General features: G+C 39.1%; 1 protein-coding gene across 1 annotated transcript in view; it reads left to right on the forward strand.

Moving 5' to 3' along the window:
• Positions 1-17,032, forward strand: part of LRMDA (leucine rich melanocyte differentiation associated) — a 937,287-nt gene that overhangs the window by 500,527 nt on the left and 419,728 nt on the right. The gene's annotated exons all lie outside the window — the stretch shown is intronic.

Raw genomic sequence — 17,032 nt, forward strand, 5'->3', positions numbered from 1 at the left:
AAAGAATAGAAAGGATGAGGAAGATATTGATTGACTTTCCTCTACTGTTAATTCAAAAACTTTCTAACTTCAGGTTAGAAATTCTGATATACTCTCTGGGTTCATTTCTCTTCTTGATATGCACAGGCAACTCCGATTAGTGCCAGCAGGAGTTTTGCGCTGGCATCACAAGAGGAGAATAGACTCCTGTGCCTATAATGATAAGTTAGATAGCCTCTTGTTGGCTGTGTGTGTGATTCCTGATCTATTGTGCCAGAGATGATACAGCATGAGAGAGAGCTGCTGTCATTTTTCAATAGGAAGTGAGGACTTTAAGAGCTAGAGAACTGTCCTCTTTTCTGAATAGCACTTTTGCTGCATGAAGTGTAATTTATTTTTATCACAGCAGGCACAAAGCTTCCAGGTTTTCATAAAGAAAAATGACCCGTATAGGGTCCATGTCGATGGAGCAATCATTTGAAAACCTATAAGTTCAAAACATAAACCTTTCTCAATGCAAAGTATTGTTTCTTTTTGTTACAGCTTTTTATTTTTTAAAGTTGGGTCTTCAATAATACTCCAGACACCCCATAAAACACTGTTTTGTTTGCAGTAATATTTTAGTCAGCTATCAATCTACCTTATAATAGTGCATGGTGCTTAATTACAGTGTCAGAAACTTTTGCAGAGAGGGCTTTCATATCCTCTGAATTACCTTCAAGGAGATTTCTTCAACTTTTTTTTAACTCAGTTGCAAATATGAGTCAATAGCAAAGTTGAAATTTTTATCAGAAAAGAAGTTGTCTGTACCTTCTCAGACACACAAACACACAAAAAGAATGCAAACAAATAGGACCATATTATTAGTTCTACAACTTGTCAGTTTGATTAGTGAAGCAGTTGCCTCTGTCACTTCTGAGAGAACACTGCCTCATTAAATGATGTCCATTCTTAAATGAAGAAACCCTGCATTGTGTCTTTTTAGTGCGTAATTGGACTGTCTTCGGAATACAAGCAGAGGCACTTGTTTCTGAATATACGCCCTGTACCTCAACAGGTCAGAAAGATAGTAAAAACCTGTTGTTTGGCTTTGTCTCGGGGAATAATGGAGTCACTAATCCACTTGATCTCTCCGAGTCAGATAAAGAAGAAAGTGAGCGATGCATACATTTCAAAGATGGAAGGCACTTGTAAAAGCAATTTCTTTGGAGAGGAAAAAAACTAGAGCAAAGGCTGTTGGAAACCTTTTAATTAGTACTAATTACCTCAGCAGAAAACGTTGGAGGCTTGAAAGGATTTGTGTCAGCAAGTGAAAGATCAAAGATTGCGGCGCTTGCATTTTAATCTGTTGGCTATAAAAACGAATAAGGGGGTGGTAATGGGGCCCAGGAGAATGACAACCCAGGTGGTTGAGGCCTTAATCCCTTCTTTACTGCTAACGCCTGAAGCCTAGTTCCAATTACATAATAAGATGATTTAATTTTTGCTTTAATTTTAACAAAAATTAAGGTTTTTTTTACCCTTCAGTAATGACAAGATGAAGTTTTCAACTATAAAATGCTCCTCCATTTATTTCTTTTAATGTTTTAAACCCAAACCTTTATTACCAAATTTTATAGCAAGGTCCAAAATGACTGTATAAAAGGCCATGAGACAGCAAAAGTGCTTTGAAGTGGTCTGTGGAAGGGGGAGTGGTTTAATATAGGCCATTGGGGCACCTATGTTGCAGACATCTATTGAGTCCCATTGATCATTCACTGTGACAGTTACTGAAGAATTTGGTAACATGATGAGTGAGACCTGCAGTGCGTGCAGTCCAGAAATATGATTGCCCCAGGAACAAACTTCCTCTGTGTACGCAGTGTGAGCTCAGGGCCAGTGCATTCTCAGAATAAGCCACTGCAACCCACTCACCAGATGGGGGAATTTAATGTCTTGGAATCCTCAGGCACCTTCTTATAGCATGAGCTAAAAATTTCACCAGCTGAAGGGGGGGAAAGTCTTGAACTGATGTCCCAGTTGGTTTATAATTCAACACATGCAGTCATATGTTCTCTACCAGTGAGTCAAAAGCTGGGGGGGAAGGAGAGGGGAGGAGCTTTGTTTTGCACCAGAGACAACTGGTTATTTACACTCTGAAAGGGTTCCAAGATGATAGGTAGCCAATCACCTCTTTGTGTGTGGAGGTAATCAGTTTGAAAACCTGGGGAAAATGGTAACACAGTCAAGGTCATTATTTTAGATTAGACATTTACATAATTGAATGAACATGACAAACATGGCTTGAAGTAAACTACTTTGAATTAGGTACCTAACTAAAGAGAAGTTCAGTTAATTGCTGTCTGAAAGGTATGTCTTTTAAATTTAAATGTATACAAAATTCCATTAACAGTAGTTGCTATAGTTTACAATGACTTAGCATCATCCTGAATTAACCTATTTCCTGTTGTTCACCCCTGCCCTCCATGTTTTTCAGTGTGTATGTTCTGATTCTTATTATTCTGACCTTGTTGAAAATCTCATTCTGTTCTGAATCTAAGACTCCTTGGTTTATTGTTTCTCCTTTGGGCACTTCTGGTCTCTTTTGAGGCCCTGTACTTTTTGTGATGGGAGGTGAGACTTAATGAATACTGGACCCCAAGTTCAGAAAGCTGAATTTCATCACACAATATATAGGGATCTATACCTTCGTCAGTACTTTTTCCTAAACTGTGAGAGGGATTTTCCCTTTCGTGATATGGGGGATCATACTACATCAGTCATCCATCACCTTCCTTAGACATGGAAAGTGATGGCTCAATTACAACCTGAAACTTTTTACATTGTGGTGCAGAGGAGTAACACTAGATCGCCTTGTTGATCCACCACACAGCCCTGCTCCTGCAAGTGACTGTCACAGGCATTAGAGACTATTCATGTGAAGTTGCTTGCAAGATCTGGCCCCACAATTTTAAAGTGGAAATTAAGGTGTTTACTTCAATAATGATGGAGCGGTGTTTCATTTTGTTGTTTTGCTGATGCATGTAATTACATGTAGTGGAATAACAACTGGTATTGTGTTCATGACACCTGTGCTAATTTCTACTTTCTCCTCCTCCGCATCCCTATTACAAAAAGCATGTAGAGTGGCATGTCTTTTAAAGGTGCATCTAGTAGAGTATAATCAATAGAACTGTGGTTGGTATGTTCAAAGAACCACGTGGATGGTGTATTCCTGCTGTATACCATATGCGTAGGCGTTCAGTTGGCCAAATCATATCAATTAGTGATTAAGAAACAAACAAATTAGATCCTCTAATCTATCCTTCCTCCATTGTAGGATTGTTCGCTACAGGGTTTTTTTCTCCAGTGTTTTGTCCAGTCCAATTTTAAATATACTGCTGATTAATAATGGAATGTTAACACGCTGTCAAGAGGACAGCATCTAACATTCTCTGTGATGTGCTTATTCCTTTCTTTTCAAATGGCGTCGGAACTAGAGGAGACACATCTGTTGTCAATCATGTATGTTCCTGGGAAACTTCAGTGATTCACATGGCAGAGAGTGACACTTTGTGTCATTCTGGAGGCTTCATTCTAGAGTTTTATTTTGACTAACTGTACTCACTATTAAGCACTTGCTGCTTCTGACACTGAAGCAATGAGGTAATGTCATTACCTTTTTTGCGATATATGAACAATAGAAAAATATTCAAATTAAAAGGGGAAGAAAGAGGCTTAAATGAGGATAAGCATTAAAAAAAACTTTGTTTAGGGAATTTTTTTAAATTACTTGATGGAGGTAATGTAATTCCTTTTTTCGGTTGGAAATTTTGTTAGTTAATTGTGAATGAGTGTAAAATGGAAGAAATTAATAGCAGTAAAATGAAAAAAATTATCAAGACAACCACTTGCCACTGAATAGAAGATAAAGGTGTATAATCTAAGGCCCTTATCCTGCAAAGACTTACTCGTGTACTTAACTTTATGATGGGCGATCATTCGTTACCAAGTATGATCATCTTCCATGGGAGTCATGGGTCCTCAGGTGGCTAATAAGGCCAATCCTTGAACCACAACTTCTACTGCAATGAGGGAAGATGTTTTCAGACTCAGCAGGAGGCTGTTGACCATGATTGGAATCCAGTCTCTCCTTCCTTCTGCACCTCTTGTCCTCTTCAGCTTGTCGGCGAGCAAGTTCAAAATGCAGGGGACTATCACATAGGACTTCACTCCATTTTAAGCGATCCTGGGCAAGTGTCTCCCAAGTGTCAAATGTCAATATTACACTTTTTTAGGTTGTTCTTCAGTAAGTCCTTATAACGCTTCTGTTGTCCGCCCACGTTATGGTATCCTTCTTTCAGCTGAGAGAACAGGACCTGTTTTGGGAGGCGATGGTCTTGCATCTGGACAACATGACCAGTACAGTGGAATTGCTGATGGATGATCATTGCCTTGATACTGGTGGTCTTTGTCTCTTCCAGGACACTAATATTGGTGCGCCTGTCTTCCCATTTTATCTTCAGAATCTTACAAAGGCAGCGTTGATGGTGCCTCTCGAGGACTTTCAGGATTCTAAGACTTAACTTTATACATACTGAGTAGTCCTATTGAGCTTACACGTATACAGGTTTGCGGGATCCATCCTAATGGGAGTAAAGTTATTCATGGGTTGCCATTTTTACACTGTTACCATGGTATGGATGTAACTAACAGGAAAATTTGGTCCATTGCTTGTATATGTACATTTTAGAATGATATACATATGTGAAAGACATGCTTTTAAGCAGGTAGATATCCTGTTTGGAAGAATTCTAATCACTTTTACAAGCTGGTTCAGTTATATAGAGGTCACTCCCATCTAATTCCTGTTCCATAGACCTAGTCATCTGTTTACTAGCTTTTCTGGCTAAAAAACCCATTACAATAAGGAAATCCGTAACAAGGATGATAAGGATGATGATAATAATAATAATATGCTTTTGAACTCCGAGAAAGATGTGGGAAGGAGAAGGGAAAAAGGAGAATAAAATTGCAAAGCAAATATAACAGTATGTTTATACAACAAAAGAATGGATCTGTTAAGAAACTGAGATTATGCCAAAATTTTTGAAAGTGTGCCCAAAATTCAGTTCCTAAATAAGTGGCCAGATTGTCAAAAGTGCTTCTGTTGAAGTCAGTGCACTCTGCACAGTGCTCAACACTGTACATGTCTAAGACTTAAGAGCCTGACTTCAGGCATATGCTTTTGAAACTCTTGGCCTCAGTGTTAAGAAAAAAAAAAAAAAAGACACAGTCCTGAAAAGCTTAAGCAAATCCCAGACCCCTGGACTGATCTTTTAGCTTAAACTTTTGTACACATTATGAACTCATTATAACCAATGTTTACTGGTATACCAGGCCCTTGGAATGATGTCAGTTTCATTTCAAAATTGTTTTAAAAATATCTTTCAAAATGTGAGTGAAGGACAAATCAGAAATTAAATTTAAAGTGTTGTTTCTTTAAAAAAAAAAATATATATATATATATATATTTTGCAGGGCAATATAGATGGTCAACCAGGAAACATTAATATAAGGACGGTGAAGTTTCTTGCACTTGTACCCTTTTTAAAAATACCTTTTCTTCTGATAAACTCACAAGTTGAGTGAATGACTCGATCAATGTCTAATTGGTAAACCCTAGGTTCAATAAACAGTAACTGAATGATTTTACAAAAAGAAAAGGAGGACTTGTGGCACCTTAGAGACTAACAAATTTATTTGAGCATAAGCTTTTGTGAGCTACAGCAGCTTACTAGTGCAACAGTTTGCATGCTGATGAAGTTATTCATTCTTGCTGGAGAAAGTGTGAAGTGTAGGTAGACCTGATCAGAAACATTGCATTAGTGTGATGAAGCTCACTTTAGTAGTTTGTTAGATCTATTTAAATATGCATTAAAATATTTCAGGGACCTATCAAACTGAGAATATAGTTCAGCTTTTAGAGAGAGATGAATATAGTGGCCGTTAAGTTTTAATTGTCTCTTATCTCTTGCTACTAAGGCAATAAAAATAAAAACTTTGTACAGAAATATTTGATATAATACATTATTTGCTGAGAATATTCTTAGTCAGCAAATCCATGCAGACAGGAGCGTATATTTTCTGCTTTTCCATCATTTTAATATGTAAGCTGTATGCTTTTAACAATCTTTGTGTTTTTATTGTCTGCTTTTAACGGCATCTAGAAATCAGTCTTCCTTTATGATACCGAAAGCTGCTGTTTGAGTGATTTCCACCCTCCAAACAAATTTGATAAGAAAATTAAAAATTTGAAATGATTCCTCTTGAATCGTATTCTTTTGCTGCTGTGCAGATCTGAAGTATTCTGATGAGACTCAGATAAGATGATGTGGCCTTTAGAGAGAGACACATCAAATATAGGCAGACAGCTCCTGTGTCTGGTAACAAAGACTGAGGAGGTCAAAACTATCCCAACAGGCCTGAGCAGGTCAGTCAGAGGCAATGGTTGGAAATAAAATTTGGTGGTGAGGGGGGCAAGGGGCGTGGGTCAAGTCCTGTTCAAAAAGTCAGCTTTGTCAAAAGCTTCAGTCACATTCTTACCTACAGGCAACCTCTGCTGATCCCAACTCATTAATCGAACTGGAGAGCCGTCTTGACCCTGGCTCCTTCTCTTTGAAGTGTGGTGTCCTCTGCAGCATGAGGAAATAATTTGCTGCCTGATTCAATGAGCCATCAGTAGAGCCAGCAGACCTAATGACATGTGAGAATATTAACCTCCCACTACGAAGAGCTGTGAATCTTGAGAGGCAGTCTATAATTCACCCAGCACTCCTGAGCCTTACCTCTCTGTCTTTCTCTCTCACTCACTTTCTGACTCACATACAGAGCGAGAGAGAGGAGAGACCCTCTTGTCCTAAAACTTTATTTTCTTCAGTAGTGGGCGCCTTTCTGAGCTGCTCAGTAATGAGTTACTTTCCTTTTGCAGTTATATAACATTTGTACTGAAAACTAGACATCCCTCTTACATGTAATCATTTCTGCTAAAATGTGACACAGGCTACATAAGGGACATGAAGAAGATGGCAATTTGAATACTTATGAAAGGAGGCTATTTAATGTTTCCTTCTTTATTTTTCATGATCAAAGGAAAAAGTAAAAAAGGGAGAGGACAAAGATGGCGCTAACATACTATTCTGTGTTGTGCATTCCAGCTGCCCTTGGTCAGATTGATTTCCCCTGTAATCCTCTTCTGCGTGGCCAAATACTGTATTTTACAGCAAGGTATATTCTCATCCCCTATAAATGTAGTGTAAAGACAGATCCTGGGCCGAATTCTGCTGCCGCTGAAGTCAGTGTAAATTCCTATTGCCTTCAGTTGCAGCAGGATCTCTTCTAAGAGTAGGTTTCTACTGCTGGAACTAGTGCTGTTCATTCTGTAAAGGAAGATTTGCAATAAAAGTGAATATGGCCCTGTGCATTTACAACAGTCACCATTAAAATGTCAGTAAGTACAAACATTTGCACCACAGTATGTGAGATATCATTTCCTATTCAAGTGTAAGGAAAATACTGTTATCTCAGACATCACCATCTTGAATGTTGATTTTTCTTCATAGTGACCACTATGTTATTGATGAATAAAAACAATATTGCAAATAGAGGTACAGTAAACGAAGCCCTCCAGCGCTTTTTCACATTGCTAATGTGGCTGTTGTTGCAAAGGCGAAGTGTCACTGCAGTAGATATGCAGGACAGTAAATCCTGGAGCAGTTTTGGCCTCAAATACTTTGGAGTTTCCAGTGAGAGGGATTGCTCAGGTAACCTGCACTCTGCTTTCCTAAGTGAATAAACAAGATTGCTCATCACTCCATATAATCCCTGAATTATGAAAAAGGACGTTGCTTTGGGCTGACAGTGTGTGAGGAAACGTTTTTATTTCACTAGCTTCTGTTGGTGAAAGAGACAAGCTTTCAAGATACACAGAGCTGTTGTTGTTTCCTTTTGGCCCTCATTGATAAAATCACATCAGATTTCACTGTGATCAATATGGCAGCATTAAAGTGAAAGTTGCCTGCTGATGGATATGCTAAATAAATTAAAAACACTTCTTGCATGGAAATTGCTGGCTGTCTCCTGTAGGTTTGGAAGCCACCTTTGACCCCAGCTGGGCCCTGAAAGGGCAAAGCCTGAACCAAAAGAACTTTCATTGGCAACCCAGCAGAATTTAGGCCTACACTAGAAAGGGTTTGCTGTTACAGGTCTACCAGCAAATACCTGTAGTGGAGATGCAGCTTATACTGGCAAAGGAGTGCTGTAGATGATATAGATATATCAGTTATCTGAATGAAATAAGATATATAGGCAAAGGGGCATTGGTATAACTGTGTTTACGCTAGGGCAGTGATTCTCAAACTTTTGTACTGGTGACCCCTTTCACATAGCAAGCCTCTGAGTGCGACCCCCCCTTATAAATTAAAAACACATTTTTTATATATATTTAACACCATTATAAAATGCTGGATGCAAAACGGGGCTTGGGGTGGAGGCTGACAGTTTGTGACTCCCCGTGTAATAACCTTGCGACCTCCCTGAGGGGTCCCGACCCCCAGTTTGAGAACCCCTGCACTAGGGCTTTTGGCCAGTATAAAAATGTTGTAAAGAATTACACCCTGAACGAACATTATTATATGAGCAAACATTTCGAGTGTAGATCTAGCCTTAGATTATGTGTGTGTGAAAAAGAGACAATATATGTGTAGCTGTTGGGTGGAAAGAGGCAAAATAGTCTTTTTACAATGTGCATAATGAACATTATTATGCTTTGTTCCGTTTTTGCACGTGTGGTTTATTTTAGATGTTCTAAAGACACTTCTTAACAATGAAAGGGAGGGATTCAAATGATAGGTCTGCAACACTTCTCTTCTCCCATCTAGCTTGAGCATCTATTATTTGTTCTCACCTCTCACAGCTAGTCACAAAGGCCAGTCCTCCTTGCCTCTCTCTGCTTCATCTTTTTTATTAAGTTTATTAAAACTAGTCAGATTATACTTTCTTATGGTAGAGGCTCTGCTTCGTCCATTCATTATGGTTTCTTATCTTGGCAGGCAATCTGAATTGAACGGCAGCTAGTCCATTATGCACATATGAAGCCCATCACTCCTCCAGCAATGGCCAATTCATCAAACATTTATCTTTTGCCCTCTGAGCAGTGCGTCAATTTGCTTGTCAATCCTCAGCCTTGGTTGTTGTGGAAGATAGGAGAAAAATTACTTTTCTTTCCCCCTTCTCACCATACTCTAGTAGTTGAAATGGGCTTTACTCTCTCTCCATGGGTTTTCAACTCCCCTTTTTCTGTACAAAAAGGGGAGGGGTCAGGTTACTCTCTGAGTTAGAGTGATAGAATGATTCAAAATGCTTCCAAGTAAAACTTCCATGATGGCACTGCCATTGCACTTCTGGCTGTCCTTATTTTCATCCCTGTTGTCAGAGGATTTTACAAACAGGGTTGAAACATAGCCCTGGTATCCAGTTGGTGTTTGTTTTATATAACTAATTTATAAATCTTACATATGTGGTTTTTGAAAGGTTGAATAGATCTTTTACCAGTTATAATCAGTACCCTTTGTTGCTCTTACAGAATTAGGAAATGGCGGTCTTTTAAAATGAATTTGGAAAATATTAGTTTTGTTGTGATCAAGTTCTTTGTTAGGAATGGGGAGGAGATAGATGAGGTATATTGGTTTAAAACAAACAAACCAACAACCTCCCCCACATTGCTTGTTCCTTGCCAAATCATTGTAAGGGTTTGAGGAGAAGGATATTAAGGTCCCCATTCTTAGGAATGCTGCTGCTGTGATATCCGCACAGTGGTCTACAGTGACTTCCCCTGAGTTGTTTGTTACAAATGGCCTTTGATAAAGTATGACGGAGTGCAGTAGTCTGTTGTCTAGTGGATAATTCTAAGCCATGTTTTAAAATAGAATTTCTTCCATACTATTTATTTGCCCATTAGACCACTAAGATGACTTTTTATGTTTGTTTTCATTATACATGACAGGGTGTATTTATATAAAAATAGCCAATACACCCTGTCATGTGACCTCTCATACTCTTCCACACGGAAGATTATATTCTTGATTGTCATTTTGTTCAAATTATTTCAAAATATAGCAATATAAATTGAAATCCCACAGTGTTTAAATAATCCTAAGGGTATGTCATAAATCAATTAAAAAAAAATGAGGGTTAAGAATGGAGCTTTTCATCCTGAAGAGACCTGTGTAAAACGCATATAAAGAAATCTGAAACTGAAAGATTCATTAAAAAATCCTTCCAGTTCAACTGGTCGGTTTCGTGGTTGGAGGTAAAAGGCACGAAAAGATGGTCATTTCATGTAGATTTGACTGCCAAGCAGGAAAATGTTGATGGAAATAGCAGTTTCACTTTGAGTGATGAAACGGTTATTTATTATTTGTATTGTGTTAGCTTTTGAAGGCTCTAATCTGGATTGGTGCCTCACTGCACTAGGTGCTGTATATGCACTTTTGAAGACAGTCCTTGTCATAAAGAGCTTACAAACTAAATGTTGCAAATGCTTTGTTTTATCGGGAATCTTACAATATTTGGAGTTTTACTCAAAGCTGCAACTCCAGGAGTGAGATGATACAAGAAAATCTCCTTTTTTCTATAAGAAAAAGTAAGCTTCTAGTCTTTATGGTTGTCCAGAGAAGTTTGAAAACATGACCCAAATGCACCTACGGGCTCAAAAACCAGAAGAGAGAGTTGGGTTTTTTTTAATCTCATGATTTTTAAGCTATTCTTGATTTCTTGGAGGCCTGAATCATCATTTTTGGACACTTGGGATTGGTAGTACTGCATACTCTAAGCCTCTAAGAGCAAAATGTAGGGTTGTAAAACTAAGTAAACTAGAGAGAACATGTTTTCAGGAACCCTGCCTGCAAAACAACTGATTCTTGTACAGCTTTCAGAGTAACAGCCGTGTTAGTCTGTATTCGCAAAAAGAAAAGGAGTACTTGTGGCACCTTAGAGACTAACCAATTTATTTGAGCATAAGCTTTCGTGAGCTACAGCTCACTTCATCGGATGCATCTTTACAGCTTTATTACTTAACTTGTCTTGTTGGGCCCTGCCATTGCTGTATGTGTGGGACCTAATGTCACACGCGTACACACATAGTCTTGGATGCAGTGTCTGAGCAAAGCAGGCAAGTGAGATTATCCATTCATTGTGTGTCTGAGTGTGTGCCGTAAGGAAAACAGCTTCTTGGATACAATGGGCAACCAGTTGCGGATGAAGGGTCAATTCCAATTTTTCCTGTGATTTTTGTATGTTAGTATCACAAGCAAGTAGTATGCAAATCTAATTCCATGAAGACTCTCTTTAGGAGGAGGGCTATTTAGTGGTCACTGCCCATCCTCCCCCTTCACTTCTTCCTTTCTCCACCACTCATCACAGGCCTTGTTTCAATTTTGGTCCAATGGGAGGAATCTGGAAACAGTTCCATCCAGATACCGTACTGCCTCAAGTGGAGTGATGCATGCTGCAGTCTTCCAGGGATTGAGGGAGCAACCTCAGTGCTAACAGCCCCAGCGATCTTGGAGAGAAGATGGCATTTATTATTGAAGTGCCACCACTGTGTATGGACCACAAGGACCTGGCCTCTGTTCTTTGGGGAATTACAGTCTATACTGAGGCCTGGCCTACACTAGAAAAGGTTTGCTGGTATAGCTATACAAGGATAGCTATATTGGTAAACCCTTCTCGTGTAGACATGGTTTATATTGGCTATATAGTTTATGCCATGTCCTCAAATAAAATAAGCTATACCAGCAAAAGCACTCTTCTGCCAGTATAACTGTATCTACACTAGGGCTTTTGCTGGTATACAAAAGTTTTAAAAATATCAATCTCAGCCCTAGGCACCATTACTATACTACCAAACATTTTAAGTGCAAACCTGGCTTGAGAGAGAGTGAACTACAGACAAGCTGCTATAAATTATAGGGGGAGAGGTTATTTTTAGATTTTGTAGATTTAATTTTCATCATTAATGGGTCTGTAACAACACACTGTAGCTTAGCTGACACTGACGTGATTTAAAGAGGGATTTGAATGAAGAGAGGGAAGATGCTTGGCGTTAGAACTGAACCCAGAGGCGTCTTTGTTAGTTGGATTTTTCTTAAATTGTATTTGTAGTTGAGAAAAAAGTCCAGAATAAAACCTGAAAATCAGGCAGCCGCATCTGGTTTGTGGTATGGTTTTGAATGTGGAGTTCAGCCCAGCTTTGTAAACCTAGCTAAAAGTTTCATGCAAACCCCTTTTTGTCGCACAAGTGCTGGGAATGGATTTATTGTTTTGGTTGAGTTTTGCTTCAGGTTTTAAGGTTCATTGGAACTGAAAGTGAGACTTAATGTGGAGTCAGAATAGGGGGAACTGAAACTCAGAGAAAGTTCTGCTGAATCCCGCTATGTGAATTTGATACATCAAGTTACAAATGTCTCCGTTTATATTATGGATCTCTGTTGTGGTGGTGGTAGTTAAAGTGCAGGACCGGAAGTTGGGAAACCTGGGTTCTGTTCCCTTGTGTCCTCGAGAATTGTTGGGTGTCAACTGGGGCTAGTCCCTTAATCTCTCTCTCTCTCCGTTAGTTTTACCCTCTGTGTAATGGCGATTCCTTGCTCAAAGCAATTTTGTGATGCTTAATACATTAACATTTGTAAAATGCCTTAAGATCCTTGGACAGTTAATGCTATAGAAGTGCAAATCAGTCTTATTTTCTTTAATTTAAATACTGAAATTATGATTAGTGCCTCAGTGTGGGCTGCTGCTTTTTTTTTTTTTTTTTTTTTTTAATCTGCTAAGAAATTAGAAAGGCCAGGAGAGAGAGATTTAAACAAGCTCTCCTCTCCTAACAATTCTGTTTTTAACTTCTGGTAATGGCTACCTGTTGTCACCAGAGCCCAAATCAATTTCAAGGGAAAAGCCAAACTCTCTCATTTACATATGGTTAACTGCCCTCTCTTTTTCCTGTTAAACCAGAAAAAAAGTAATTATGAACGAGTCAGCTGTCTTATTAAGAGAGAGAAGGCAGCATGTTCTCTTTTAAATATACTTCTGAGCACACTGTTATTTCAGGACAAGGACAACTGCATAATATGGAGGTTTGGTCATTCTTGGATGAGATAACATGGCTTTTTTCTCTCTCAAAATCCTGTGAATGCACAGCCAAATATTACCAATAAGAGGAGCTGCTATTTAGTTTCAGTGTAACCAAATCCATTTCCACATCAAGCCAGAGGGACTGGATAAAATAGCATAGTCGACAATTACTGTGCCTATGCACAGAAAAATCTCTACGATGACATTCCTTTATGATTAAAACTTTGCTGGAAATCATCAATGAATTATGGAAAAGCGAGCTGGGAGAAATCAGACCGATTAGCTGAAGGACTTGGATAAAGGACATTGCTGAGACCTTTGTATTCTAAAGGATTATTTACTGTCTGGTTACAGAACATCTTAAGTCATTTTGCAGAAGGAGTCAGTTGCCTGTTTAGCGCACTGTTTTTGTAAGCTAATGAGGGCAAAGCATGAGCCATAGGCAATGATGCTGTGATATTAGCTGTGACAGGGAGCTTGATCATAATTATCTTAACGAGGATAGGGTTAATTACAGTGGAAACTTAAAGTTCTTTCTGTACAGATCAGGCAGAGCTGAATACATTGTGATGTTTTGTCATTTTGATGTGACTTCAGAAATTGCAATGGAAATCTCTTGGCAGCACTTGCTCTCCTCTGGGAGTGGAGTGTGAGCCCTGCAATGAGGTAACCGAGATGGTACCTGTGGGTGAGATAATGGGCAGCTTTCATGTCATTAGAACAGGGAAAAAGCAACCTGCAATACAATTCAGTGATGCTTATTAGCTTTCTAAACCAACTAGGGAAAAGAGCTAGCTGCCACTACCCCTTATGTCCTGGTTCTATTGTGGTGGTGAGGCGGTGTTTGTTAATTGACCAAGACGGGAGTTGCTCCCCTGCTATGAACTATGAGGAAGCATCCAAGATTTCATTTTAAGATGTTGCTGTTTCTCAGAAAATTCCTCCAGCTTTCTCTGTGTGTCTAGGTTTTGTTGTTGTTGTTTTGTTTTTTTACCATTCTTCTCACAGAGATATAATTGCTGCTTTTGCTGTCTCTTTCACCCTTTCACTTTTGGGTATGTTAATAATAAAATATTTTGAATACAATAATGTGTTCCTTCTAGCACTCCATTGAAAGGGTAATATTCTATGTCGTACTTTTATGGCACCTGTCACCTGGGGCCCTCAGAACGTTTTCCAAAAATCTGTTCAGACTCACAATACAGGTGTGTCACGTAGGCAGGTTTTCTCCCCACTCCACAGATGACAAACCACGACACACAGCAGTTATGTAACTTGCTGAAGTTCAAGCAGCAGATTGACTCTGGAGATCATACTTAGAGCTTATCCTTTTCAGTCCCAGGATATAACTACTAGATGACATTCCCCTTATGTATTATAATGAGGATACACCTGCACTTTTATATAGATTTGATAACTGATATCACTCATGATAGCAAACAAAATTTCTTCCTTGTTTCCTCAACAACTTTCAAATGAATTTCTTTTTTGATTCTTTAGTGGGGATGGGAGGGGGGGAAGCTGATAATTCTGTGAATAGCAAAATAACATACGGATGTAAATTTATGTTAATTGTCTACAGCCTCTCTGCACTGTAGCAATCCCTGCCCTGTCCCTAGGCTCTGAATTTAGCTGATTAAATCACCAAGTGCACACCATGCTGATGACATGAAAACAACAATTAATAAGCAACCCCCTGTGTAACACAGCTCCTTTTTAACTGAGCAGTTAATAACATTACATGGCAAAAATTATCAAAACCAGACAGGTGTAAGGGGATTTACACACAATTTTCTCTACTCATCTATGAAGCTAGTACCATTGTACGCAGCCTAAGATTTAGAAAGAAAGGCCATTTCAATAGGCAACTCCCTCTAGTGTTTCAGGGCCTTTGTCCCACTTCATGGCTTGTCATTTTGTTTTATGCCTCCCCTGCAGCAGTTTTGGATGTATGCTTTCTTCTCCTTGCCAGTTGCCAACCATTTGCTGATTCTCATGATAAGGGCATTATATTTGCATAACATAACTCAGGAACAATGTGTATTTGATGCTGACACTGACCAGAACCCAAGCAATGTTTATTCACATAGGGTCTATTAGCGTCCCATAAGGCTCTGTGGCGCTGACAGAGAAGTGGTCTATTTTGAACTCCTTTTGGCAAGCAGAAGCCTTATATTAAAAAGGTTGGCTATACTCCGCTATTAGCTATTTAGATAGTAAAGAGTGTTAAGGGGAATTTTCAAAACTAGGTTTGTCAAATAAACAAATTAAAAATCATAACAGCATAATAAATTAGCTCCTACCTCCTCTAGATTGCTTTTCTTTCACCGGTACTTGTGCAGAAGCATTGGGGCAGCTCTGGGTTCTAATCCTGATCCTGGCAGAAGCCAGGTTTGTATGGTAGAGCTATGCCAGTAAACTATACCCCAAAAATGCTCCTAGTGTGAATGCAGTTTATGCTAGCAAAACTGCTTTTGCTGGGATAGCTTATTCCAGCCGCCTCCCTGCTCCTTCCCCCACAAACCCCCCCAAACAAATAAAATAAGCTGTACGTCTACACTGGGGGCCTTTGCTGACACAGCTATGTGGGCTAGAGATGACACCTCTGACTGGCATAGCTATGCCAGGAAGAGGTTATAGTGTAGACCTGGCCAATGACTTGCTTTGGGCAAATTCACTTAACCTCTGTGTACCTCAATTGCCCATAAGTACAATGGGGTTAATGATACTTAACTATACTTCCCTCAGATAATGGAGTGTAAGTGTTTGAAGTCCTGTGAGAGCCTTAGACTGAAGGTGCTGTTTAAGTACTTGAGTGCTGGTTTTTACTTTTGAATATTTATAACTAGTAGACAGTGCCCTTAAACTTTAGTTTGAAGGTTGCAGGTTTGACTTCCCACATAAGAATTTTCAATTTGCACCCTCTGACTGTGCTTCATAATGGCAATGGGGGAGGCAGTGATGCATCTGCAGAAGCAGCATCTGGGTTTTTGTTGACTTGGTGGACATTAAATTAATCCACGCAATTAAAAAATCGCATTTCATCCTAACTGCTGCATTTTCCTCCATTAGTGACATGTTCCATATCTCTCTCCAAGAGGCTCGCCTTATTTTTTTTAATGGATCTTTGCGCAAAGAAACAAAGAAAGAGGTGGGGAGTAGAAGGGGGAAAATACCCCTAGTATAAATGTCATTAGAAAATGAATAGTGTAGACTGCATCTCCCTTATTCATCACATTTTATAAAACAGGCAAGAGATACAGTGATGATCTTCCCACTGGTCCGCATAGTAGATCAGCTGTCAAGTCATGCAATCTCAGCATCTCTCTAGGTGTCTGGTAGGTGAATGAGCTGTGAATGTGTGGCTGTTCATTTGCTCCATATAACCTGCTGTCTCTCTTGATTAATGTGGGTTTTTCTCCCCTTACCTCCCTCCTTTAGGAATGTGCAAGCCTATGAAATTAAGAGTTAACTTTGGAATAAGTGCTTTAGCAGAGCAGGGAAGCTAGTTCGTCAATATCTTTCTCTACTTTCCTAACTGGGTGGTGGTTTCTCACAGATACCTGGCATTTTCATTTTTATGCTGTAAAGTTCTTCTTTTTAAAACTGCTTTCTACAGTTTGAACCCTGGGTTGGGGCAGTAGGCTTTAAAATCAAAGCATATGGCTTCTGTGTCTGGAGCAATTCTGCAGATATGAAGCATTTTATGTTGGTCTCAGAGATGCAAGCAGTAGCAAATTAAGTAGTTAATAAAAATGAACAAAAATCCCCACAGCTTTTCCTATAATTGCAAGTAAGGTAACTGCTAAGAAACGATACTTGAAGTTGTATGTATTTTTGTTGTTGGGGTATGATATTTCTTGGCAGAAATGATGGATGATAACTTAAA

The sequence above is a fragment of the Natator depressus genome, chromosome 7 (assembly GCF_965152275.1).
Source record: "Natator depressus isolate rNatDep1 chromosome 7, rNatDep2.hap1, whole genome shotgun sequence".
In the NCBI taxonomy this organism is placed as follows: domain Eukaryota; kingdom Metazoa; phylum Chordata; order Testudines; family Cheloniidae; genus Natator; species Natator depressus.